Source organism: Peromyscus eremicus, chromosome 15 (assembly GCF_949786415.1).
Source record: "Peromyscus eremicus chromosome 15, PerEre_H2_v1, whole genome shotgun sequence".
Classification (NCBI taxonomy): Eukaryota; Metazoa; Chordata; class Mammalia; order Rodentia; family Cricetidae; genus Peromyscus; species Peromyscus eremicus.
Window position 1 is genome coordinate 48766087 of NC_081431.1, and position 12342 is coordinate 48778428.

Below are 12342 nucleotides of genomic sequence, written 5' to 3' on the forward strand. Positions count from 1 at the left end.
ACATACTCTCAAAGCCAACTCTGGTGATGTACTTCCTCTAGCAAAGCTGCCACCTTAAGTTAAGTCCCATAAGTTTGCCGAACAGCACCATCGACCGGGAACAAATGTTCCAAGACATGAGACAGTGCAGGGGAAGGGGTATTCTCATTCAAACCACCACAACCACCCAGCAATACCTTTCTTAAATAACAATTGTGGCATTGTGTCTACAAGACAAATTCTAAGCCTGACACAGGATCTTTAATTTTTAAATTTTAGCTTATCACTTTGGATAAATGAAAATAAGACGTGCATCAGTGGAATTAGGCCTTCAGTTTACACAAAAGGTGTGAGACAATAAAAAAAAAAAAGTCACAGACGTAAACTACAGAGAGAAGCTAACAGACAAGCCAAGGCTGAAGGAGCAGCATTCAACACATGACTCACATATATATGTGTGCATTCATTCCCGTTAACATGTGAGCATCACAGCCACGACACAGAGTAGGGAATTCCTGTAGGATGGATCCCAGTATCTGTGGAATGAAGTCAACCAAGACATCATGGCAGATAAAAAGCAGCTAGGGGAGTATTCTATTTGAATGAGGCACAAGTTTAATACAGCTTAGATAAAATCCAGCAAGCTTTGTAGGTCATTGGTAATAAAAAAAAGATTCTATGAAAATGAGCAAACTGTTCTTGCATATGAGCAGCTGCTGGCTGGGCATTTTAATTAATGGAGGGTAGACAGTAGAAGGCAGACCTATGAACGTGAACTAGAAGGGCAGAGGAGACGAAAGCTGAGGGTGTCAAAGTCTGAGTGAATCACAGAGGAAATATTTCCATCTTTTAATGTCTCTAGATGCTAAGCAGTATATTTAATAGAGGGATCTGCTGGAAGAAATGACCCATGATGCCTAGATGACATCTACTTGTGTAGTTTTTCAACTTTTAAAAAAGATAATATGTTTATAACTTAAGAACAGATAAACTAGGCCAGGCGGTGGTGGTGCAGGCCTTTAATTCCAGCACTCAGGAGGCATAGCCAGGCAGATCTCTGTGAGTTCAAGGCCAGCCTGGTCTACAGAGCAAGAGCCAGCACAGGTACCAAAACTATACAGAGAAACCCTGTCTTGAAAAACAAAACAAAACAAAAAAAAAACAAAAAAAAAAACAGATAAATTAAATTGTTGTTGAGCTTGTTTAAGGAAGAAACAATTTTAAGGGGAGGGTGTTATTTAGACCAATTTCCATATTCTTTAGAGAAAAGGTAATATCTCTATTGTCTCAATGGAGGAGAATTATGCTTTTAAGCATCTTTTCTCTTACTGTTTTTTGTTTCAAAATTAATTTTTGAGGGAAATATTGAAATAAAATGCTGAACTAAAATTTTAGTAGCATTTAATCTCACCAAAGACATGGACCCAAGTATCATTATGTTCAACATATATTGAAAAATCCAAAAGTAATTCATCCCTTGTCTGTTTCAGTAGGAGAAGTAGCCTAAAGTGTTGCAGACTCTTAGGGTGAAGTCATCAGAGCCATGATTTTGACCTCAGTATCTCTGAACTAATTGTAACAGTTTCAAGGCAGATGATTTCCTTATGTTTTACTCTCAGGTCTTCTTAACTTTTCAAAAATGCATATTAGAAAGAAAGTGATTTGTTGACTGCACACCAATTTGTCATTTTTTAAAAATATTAATTTATTTTAATAAGTCATCTTAGAGACTAGTGGTCCATGGCAAATACATAAGCTAAAGCTGAGTTAACAGGCATACTGCACACATCAGTGGCTTCCAGAACGACTCCAGGAGTCACATTACAAATTCAGCCTTGGAAAATAGTTTAGAGGATTCAAAATCAAGCAGTTGAAAATAATCATAAATTCTGGAGAATGCAAAGAGGGTTCAAATTCTGGACCCAACAGTTATTGACTGATAAGTCATATGGTTAGAGTAACTCATGTATGAAATTCAAGAACAATACATCTTGTTATAGAGTTGCTGCAAGAGTGCAGAAAGATGTTATTCAATAGTGATTTTGTGGAACATAAATGAATGAAACATTGGCAAATAGAAAGCCCAAAGGAATGGGAGCAGAATGAATACCAGCTCTTAGCTAGAAATTATTTTAATTAATAATTGACAATGAAAGTCTGGGGGTTTCCAGTAGTTCACTTTTTTATACCTGATATACAACACTTTACAGAGGTTTCTTGATGAATATTGCTGGCCAGAATCTTTGTATTTAATAAGAAGTTGGCAGGCTTAAAAATGGAATGGTAGATAAGAACATAACAGATCTATGATTTTAAAAGATAACCTGATCACTCAGATCTCCTACAACCTTTCTTACCAATCTGTATCCTTGTCTCAGGCACCAACTCTGGCAGCAATACCTGGGAAACCACCAGCCACATTAGCCTGGGAACCAGATATGCCAGGGAAGCAGGTAGGCAATTTTCAGATCTATTTTCTTCCTCTTCTCATTCAGATTCAGTCATCTAATGTAATCCACAGCTCTGTAACAGACAGCTTGCTGTGGCCTCTCCTGCATCCCTGACCTCATCCGTGGGGACTAAGATCCTGTTGGCACACTCTCCTTTCTTCCTTCCTGTGGAACCTCCCTCCTTCTAGCCCATCTCCATCATTGTGTCAGCTCCTCTTAGCTCGGGTTTCTACTGCTGTGAAGAAACACCATGGCCATGGCAACTCTTATAAAGAAAAACATTTTGAGGGGGCTGGCTTCCAGTTCAGAGGTTTAGTCCATCATCATCACGGTGAGAAACATGGAATCATGCAGACACACATAGTTCTGGAGAGGTAGCTGAGAGTTCTACATCTTGATCTGCAAGCCACACTATGAGCCACACTGGACCTAGCTTGAGTACATGAGACCTCAAAGTTGCACTCAAAGTAACACACCTCCTCTAACAAGGCCACATCTCCTAATAGTGCCACTTCCTATGGGCCAAGCATTCAAACACATGTGTCTTTAGGGACCATCCCTATTCAAACAACCACATTCAACTCCCTGGCCCCCATAGCCTTGCAGTCATATCATAATGCAAAATGCATTTAGTCCAACTTCAATAGTCCCCATCGTCTGTAACAGTCTCAATTTCTTTAAAAATCCAAAGTCCAAAGTCTCTTCTGAGACACTTGGCAATCTCTTAACTCTAACCCCTGTAAAATCAAAATGAAAAAGCAAATCACATATTCCCAACATATAAGGGCAGAGGATATATACATTACCATTCCAAAATGTATGGAAGGAAACGCAGTAAGAAAATGCTGGACCAAAGCAAAACAGAAAAAGCACTAGGCAAACTCCAAACTCTATATCTCAATGTCTGAAGTAAAAAATCTTTTCAGATCTTCAACTCCTTTGACTTTTGTTGACTGTAGCACACCTCTTTCTCTTGGGCTGTTTGCGTTCCCTATTAGTAGGTTTTCTTGTCAGGTATCTCATGACTCTGGCATCTCCAAAAATTTTCGGTCTCCAAAACAATCCAGGTTTCACCTTCATAGCTTCACAGAGTGGCCTCTTTGGGCCTCCATGCAGGGACACCCCTGCCACACACCTGGTCTCAGGGGCTTTCCTTTGTCATGGAGGGAGATTCCATAACCCCTTTCTTCTATCCTTGACACTCAAGTCAGAACCAAGTGGCCAAAGCTGGTGAGCTCTGCTGCTTGTTGGGGCAGGAAAATGGCCCCTTATTCAATTACATCTTTAACAACTTTCTGTTTTTGATGGTTTCCTTCCCTGCCTAAACTTGGCCATCCTGGAACTTTCTCTGTAGACCAGGCTGTCCTGGAACTTAGAGCTTTGCTTGCCTCTGTCTCCTGAGTGCTGAGATTAAAGATCTGCACCACCATGCTGGGACCTAAACGGTTCTTTAATTCCTTTTCACTTGTTGGCAGCTTAGCTAGGTAGGATCTTGCCCTAAGGCCATCACTCCTTTTATTCCATTTAATATCCAGCTCTTCTTTAATCTGTTTATCTCCTCAAACATAGGAGTTACCTCCATTCTACTTCCTAGTTCCCTTTTTTCCTCATTCTGTACATTTTGTATTTTTACTTGTTCAGCTTGCCCCTTTTCATTATAAATCTTCATAAGGGAGAACAATAGTAATCACACAACAGAGTATATACTAGGCTGTTTTGAGATTATCTCTGCCTTTGAATGAATCCAAAACTCTTCACTTTAGTCTCAGGCAGAATTTTTGGACAAGGGCAAAAAGCAGCCATATTCTTTACCAAAATATCATAAAACCAGTCTCTATGCTTTATACTAACATTCTTCTCTGAAACCTCCTGAGTCACCCCCCCACACACACATACCCAGTTCAAATCACCCTCACCACTACTGTCTTCTATGTTCCCATCAAGCCCCACGTTAATCCTTCAACTGTTTTTCCATTTCAGAGTCCCAACATTCATATTCGTCTAAGCAACAACATGGTCAGGCCTGTCACAGCAATACCTCAGTCCCTGGTACCAACTTCTGTCTTTTACTATGAAGAGACTCCGTGACCATGAAAACTTTAATGGAGGCTAGGTTACAGTTTCAGAGGTTTAGTGCATTATATTCCTGATAGAAGCATGGCAGTATACAGGCAGACATGGTACTGGAGAAGGATCTGAGAGTTCTACACCTTGATCTACAATTCCAACACTACAGAAGCTGATAAAAGGAAAACGTAAACCTGAAGAGGTTACCTACACCAAGAAAATAGTAGAAAAAAATATCACAGCAGCAAATCAAAAGAAGGGAAAGATAAACATATCACAACAATAAAATAAGAGGAATCAAAACTGTTCATTGGTATCTCTCAACATCAATTGTCTCGATTCCACAATTAAAATGAACAAACAACAACAACAAAAACACAGACAAACATAATGGATTTGAAAACAGGGTCCATCCTAATGTTGCATCTGAGATACACACTTGCACATCAGGAATAGAAATCACCTCAGAGTAAAGGAATATATGAAGATATTCCAAGTAAATGGATCTAAAGAGTATGCCGGTATAGCTATTTTAATATGTGACAAAATAGACTTCAGGCCAAAACTAATCAGAAAAGACAGAAGACACTATATATTCATCAAAGGAAAAATACACCAAGAAGATATTGTAATTCTAAACATCTATGAATAAAAACAAGGGCACCCAAGTTCATAAAAGAAACACCACTATACCTCAAATCCTAAGAGACTCTTACATAGTATTAGTGGATAACTTCAGTACTTTACTCTCACCAACAAACAGGTCTTTAGACAAAGAAACAAAGAGGGAAATGTTGGAGCTAACAAACATTATAAACCAAATGGGCCTAACAGATATTTACAGAACATTTCATCTTCTCTGAAGGTCATGGAATTTTCTCCAAAACTGATCACCTAATTGGACACCAAACAAGTGCCAACAGATACATGAAAATTGAAATAACTCCCTGCACCCTATCTACTACCACAGGTTAAAGCTGAATATCAACAACAGAAACAACATAAAGCTTTCAAACTCATGGAAACTGAACAACTCTATACTGAATAAAAAAAAAATGGGCCAAGACTGAAATTAAGAAATCAAAGACTTCCTAGACTTAAATGAATATGAAAACATAACATACCCAAAGTTATGAGACACAATGAAGGCAGTATTAAGAGACAAGTTTATAGAACTATTGGAGACACCTCATATTGAAAAATTAACAGCATACCTGAAAACTCCAGACAAAAAGAAAAAATAGCACCTGAAAGGAGTAGACAGAAAGAAATAAACTACATCAAGCTGAAAAAAATCTAAAAAAGAGGAGGGAGAGCATAATTTTTTGACACATACCATGTACCAAAGTTAAATCAAGATGAGATAACCAATTTAAAAATACATATAACACTCAGTGAAATAGAAACAATAATTAAAAGTCTACCAACCTAAAAATAGCCCAGGGCCAGATGGTTTATTGCAGAGTTCTACCAGACTTTCAAAGAAGAAGTAACACCAATACTCCTCAAATAGTTCCACAGAACAAAAATAGAAAGAACATTGCTCAGTTCTATTTATGAGGCAACAGTCATTCTGATACCTAAACCAATTGAAGATCCAACTGAAAAAGAGAATTACAGACCAATTTCCCTTATGAGTATAGACGCAGGAATTCTCAGTAAAATACTCACAAAACAAATCCTAGAACACAATAAAAAAGGCTAGTATGATTCATCCCAGAGATGCAGAGATGGTTTGACATATGTAAATTGATAAATGTAATCCTCCAAATAAACAGGCTAAAGATAAAAAAAAATACATAATCTTCTCATTAGATGCAGAAAAGGCCTTAGACAAAATTCAATACTTCTTCATGATGAAAGTTCTGGAGATATTACAAATACAAAGGGACATATCTTAATGTAATATGGCAATTTAGAGTAAACCCATAGACAACATCAACTTAAATTTAAAGACATTTTAAACTGCCACTAAAATCAGGAGCAAGAAAATGCAATAGAATAGAATCAAGTCTGCAGACTCAGAAATAATCCCACACACCCATAGAAGCCAGAAATACATGCTATATAAAAAGCATTCTCAACAAGTGGTGCTGGTCAAACTGGATGTCTATATGTAGAAGAATTCAAAGAAATCCATATGTATAATCCTGCACAAATATCAGTTCCAATTTGATCAAAGACCTCAACATAAGGCCAAATACACAGAAGTTGATAGAAGGGAAAATGGAAAACACTCTTGAACTCATTGACACAGAAAAAAATTCTTTCTGAACAGAAAAACAATAGCATATTCATAACAACAAAAAATAGCAAATGGAATCTTATAAACCTGAAGAGCTCCTCTATGGCAAAGGAAATGATCATTCAGATGAAGCTTCAAGCTACAGAATGGGAAAGATTTTTTACCAATTGCACATTTAATAGAGGTCTAATATCCAAAATATATAAATAACAAAAAAGGAAACAGAACATCAAGAATACGAACAACACAATTAAAAATGAAGTACAGAGGCAGGGTGGTGGTGGCATGCACTTTAATCCCACCACTAGGGAGGCAGAGGCAGGTGGATCTCTGTGAATTTGAGGCCAGCCTGGGCTACAGAATGAGTTCCAGGAAAGGCTCCAAAGCTACACAGAGAAACCCTGTCAAAAAAAAATGAAGTACAGAGCTAAACAGAGAATTCTCAATAGAAGAAACTCAAATGGCTGGGAAGCACTTAAAGAAATGTTCAACATCCTTAATCATCAGGGAAATGCAAAACAAACCCAATTTATGTTTTCATTTTTTATCAGTCAGAATGACCAAGAACAATAAAACAGTGGATAGCTCATGCTGGTGAGGATGTGGAGTAAGGAGAAACACTTATCCATTTTGGAGGAAGTACAAGTTGTATAGCCACTTTGGAAATCAGCGAGGTAATTCCACAGGAAGCTGGGAATTTAATCTAGCTCCTGATCCAGCTATATTGATTTTGGGGATAAATCCAAAGGATGCTTCATCCTACCACAGAGGCACTTACTTAACCGTATTCATTTATGCTCTATTCATAATGGCTAGAAATAGTAATGGCCAAATGGCAGTACTGAATTGCCAAAGGCAAGGCTGTCCTAGTTATCATAATGGGCAGCATAGATAAAACAATGTCTGTTAGGGTTGGTGTCTTAGTTAGGGTTTTTAATGCTGTGAAGAGACACTATGACCATGGCAACTCAAAGAGTTTTACGTCTTGAACTGCAAGGAGCAGGAAATGAACTGAGTCTACACTGACTATAGCTTGAGTATAGGAGACCTCAAAGACCACTCCCACAGTGACATATTTCCTCCAACAAGGCCACACCTACTCCAAAAAAGCCACACCACCTAATAGTGCCATGCCCTATGAGTTTATGGGGGCCAATGACATTCAGCTACCACAGTCAGGGATGCTGTTGTTCGGTTGGATGAATTAAATGCAATAGGTTTAACTGGGCCACGACGTATCAGGGGCCAGGTGGCTGCTCTGAATCATCAAAGGCAAGGTGATCCTACTTATCATAACGAGCAGTGTAGACAAAGCAATGCCCATGGCCTAACCTAGGATAGAACAGGTAAAGTGGTTTTGATGGTGGTGTGACTTGTATGGACCTTTGGTGATGGCTAATCAAAAATGGAGTTTCCAGGTATGAAATAGATAAGAAGCCTATTACATTTTCATTTGATCTGTATAAGCTGAAATATTCTAAAACAAATGAGGACAAAAAGGCTACACTGGATCTTGGCAAGAGGGAATTTTAGCTTTTGAACCAATTTTCAGACTTGATCCAGTTTGCAGAACCAGAATACCTTGAATGAAGGGATTGCCAGGTTCCCCTGAGAAAAGATCTTGAGTTACACTGTTAGCATTCCTCCAGTTATTGCCCAGGGGGACCTACATCCTTTTTCAAGGGTAACTATACCCTAGGGGTAAGGAAACAATCAGACTTTCAGGATCTATCAGATGCTGGTCCTAAATTGAGATGAATTCCAGGAGACCCCAAGAAACACTGTGGCCCTCCAGTTGAAGTAGGGGCTCATGAAGATCAGGTGGTTAATGGTGTTTGGGCTGCAGTTCAACTCACAGTAGGTCCAGTGAGCTCCTGCATCTCTTGTGTTTATTTCTCCAGTTCCAGAATGTATATTTTGATTTGATATACTTAGAAGTTGGCAGAATTCTTACATTCTTTCCCTGACATGTGAGCAATTATTGTTGGAAAGGCCAAATGGAAGCCTTTAGAGTTGGCTCTGCCAGAGAAAATAGTGAATCAAAAGCAGTATCACATCGCTGAAGGAATTGCAGAAATTAGTTCCACCATCCAGGACTTGAAAGTTGTGGGGTGGGGTTCCCACTACAACTCCCTTTAACTCTACTGTCTGACAAGTAGCCAAGAGAGATGGATCCTGGAGAATGACAGTTGACCATAGAAAACTCAATCAAGAAGTGACTCCAATTACAGCTGTCATACCAGATGTGCTTCTGCCAGGAGACACAGCAAGCACTCTACTGAACTAGAAGATCAGATTTCCCCCAGGCCACTTTGGGCTTCTGATGCTTTTATGCAGATAGGGTAAATAGGACTAACAGTGATGGGAGGGGTGATTGATCCAGATTACCATAGGGAAATTGGATTGCTTCTCCACAAAGGAAATGAGAAATATTATGTCTGGAGTGCAGGAAATGCTTTAAGACATCTCTTGGTAATACCATGCCCTGTAGTTAAAGCCAATTTTGAATCTGTAACATTGTAATCCAGGCCTTTTGGTAAAAAGGGCTCAGACCCTTCAGGAAACAGAGGTATGTTTCTCTCCTCCAGGAAAGAATCAAGACCTACTGAAATACTTGCTGAGAGTGGAGGAAATACAGAATGGATAGTAGCAGAAAATAATTATAAATACTAGCAAATTACAGGTGACCAGCTGCAGAAACTAAGATTATAATTAATATGACTGTTTCTGTCATGTTTTGTTAAATAGGTGTTTGTACAGATATTTGTGTTCTCTTTCCTCAGTTTTTTTATCACTTATTATTATATCAATTAAGAAAATTTTAGTGGTTAATCATATTTAATTTTTTAATTTTTTTTTTTTTTACTACCAACCACAGTTTCCTTCCCTCCCCTTCTCCTGCCCCACCCCCACCCATCCCACTCCCATCCCCTCCTCTGAGAAGGTAAAGCATGTGTTTGGGAGTCAACAAGTCTGGCATACCAAATTGAAGCAGGACCAAGCCCCTCCCCCAGTGTCAAGGCTAAGCTTTTCTTGGAGCTCATAGGGAATGGGCTCCAGAAAAAAAAAAAAAAAAAAGCCAGTTCATGCACCAGGCATAAATCCTGGTCCCATTGCCAGTGGCCACAAACAGATCAAGAAATATAACTGTCACCCACATTCAGAGGGCCTAGATCAGTCCCATGCAGGTGCCCCAGCTGTCAGTCCAGAGTCCATGAACACCCTCTAGGTCAGGTCGGCTGTCTCTGTGTTTTTTTCCATCATGATCTTGACCTGCCTTGCTCATATAATCCCTTCTCCCTCTCTTTAACTGGGCTTCCAGAGCTCAGCTCAGTGCTTAGCTGTGGATCTCTGAATCTGCTTCCATCAGTTATTGGATGAAGGTTCTATGATGACAATTAGGGTGGTCCTTTCATAGTAACCAATCTGATTACAAGGGAAGGCCAGTTTAGGCACCCTCTCCACTAATGCTAGAAGTCTTAGCTGGGGTCATTCTTGTGGATTCCTGAGAATTTCCTTAGCACCAGGTTTCTTCTTAACCCCATAATGGATCCCCCTATCAAGATATCTCTTTCATTGCTCTCCCTCTCCATCCCTCCCTCAACTTGGCCATCTTGATCCTTCATGTTCCCATCCTTCATCCCCTTCCCCTCTACACCCTCTAACAGTTTACACAGGAGATTTTAGGGTCTTCCTTGTTACCTAGCTTCTCTGGGGTTCTGGATTGTAGCCTGGTTATCCTTTGCTTTACATCTAATATCCATATATGAGTGAGTACATACCATGTTTGTCTTTCTGGGCCTGGGTTACCTCACTCAGGATGATTTTTTTCTAGTTCTATCCATTTGCCTACAAAGTTCATAGGGTCATTGTTTTTTACTGCTGAGTAATACTCCATTGTGTAAATATACCACATTTTATTTATCCATTCTTAGGTTGAGGGGCATCTAGGTTGTTTCCGGGCTCTGGTTATTATGAATAATGTTGCTATGAACATAGTTGAGCAAATATCCTTGTGGTATGATTGAACATTTTTTGATTATATGCCCAAGAGTGGTATTACCGAGTCTTGAGGTAGATTGATTCCCAATTTTCTGAGAAGCCACCATATTGATTTCCAAAGTGACTTCACTGCAGGTTTTCACTTCCACCTGCAGTGAAGGAGTGTTCCCTTACTCCACATCCTCTCCAACATAAGCTTTCATCAGTTTTTTATTTTAGTCATTCTGACAGGTGTAAGATGGCATCTCAGAGTCATTTGGATTTGCATTTTCATGATTGTGGTAAGACAGGCCTATAGAGTCTAGGAAATTGGCTCAAAACAGTTGCCAAAACATGCACATAACATACTTCCTCATGAAACAACATGCAGTCTGCCTGATGGCCTAGCAACAGGAGTTGTCAGAGCTCCTGATCGTGCCCAGCCAATGAGAGATGAGCATGCAATGTCACCAGATTGGGACACAGCCTGGGTGCTGGAAGGATGGTATGTAATATCAATAAACAAATCTGTTGTTTGCCTTTCACCTGACTCCCTGTGTCTGTGTCCTTGATGGTCACTTTCTCACCTCCTCCCCCCAAAAGACACCTTAGGACCCAGCAACACCTAATGGCTAAGAATGTTGACCAATTCCTTAAATGTCTTTTGACCATTGAAATTATTCTGTTGAAAATTCTCTGTTGAGATCTGTATCACATTTTTTTAAAATTGTATTATTTGGTATTTTGATGTCTAGTTTTTTGAGATCTTTATATATTTTGGATATCAGCCCTCTCAGATGTGGAGTTGGTAAAGATCTTTGCCCATTCTCTAGGCTTCCATTTCATTTTATTGACTGTGTTCTTTGCCTTACAGAAGCTTCTCAGTTTCAGGAGGTCCCATTTATTGTTGATCTCAATGTCTGTGCTACTGGTGGAAGTTGTCTCCTGTGCCAATGTGTTCAAGGCTCCTTCCTACTTTCTTGTCTACCAGGTTCAGTGGAACTGGATCTATGTTGAGGTCTTTGATCCATTTGGACTTGAGTTTTGTGCATGGAGATAGGTATGAATCTATTTGCATTCTTCTACATGTGAACATCCAGTTATGACAGGACCATTTGCTGAATATTCTTTCTTTTTTCTACCCTAAAGCTTTGGCTTCTTTGTCAAAAATTAGATGTTCATAGGTGTGTGGATTTATTTCAGGGTCTTAGATTCAATTCCCTTGGTATTGCCAAGCTTTTTATATTGCTATATCTCTATAGTGGAGCTTGAAGTCAGTGATGGTGATATATCTGGAAGTTCCTTTATTGTACAGGATTGCTTTAGCTATCCTGTTTTTTTTTTTTTTTCACATTAAGTTGAGTATTGTTCTTTCTAGGTCTGTGAAGGTTTGTGTTTGTATTTTGATATGGACTTCATTGGATCTATAGATTGCTTTTGGCAAGATTGCCATTTTTACTTTGTTAATCCTACCTATCCATGAACATGGGAGATCTTTCCATTTTCATAGGTCTTCTTCAAATTCTTTTTTCAAAGACTTGAAGTTCTTGTCATACTGATCTTTCACTGGTTTGATTAGAGTTACCCCAAAATATTTTATATATTATTTGTGGCTATGTT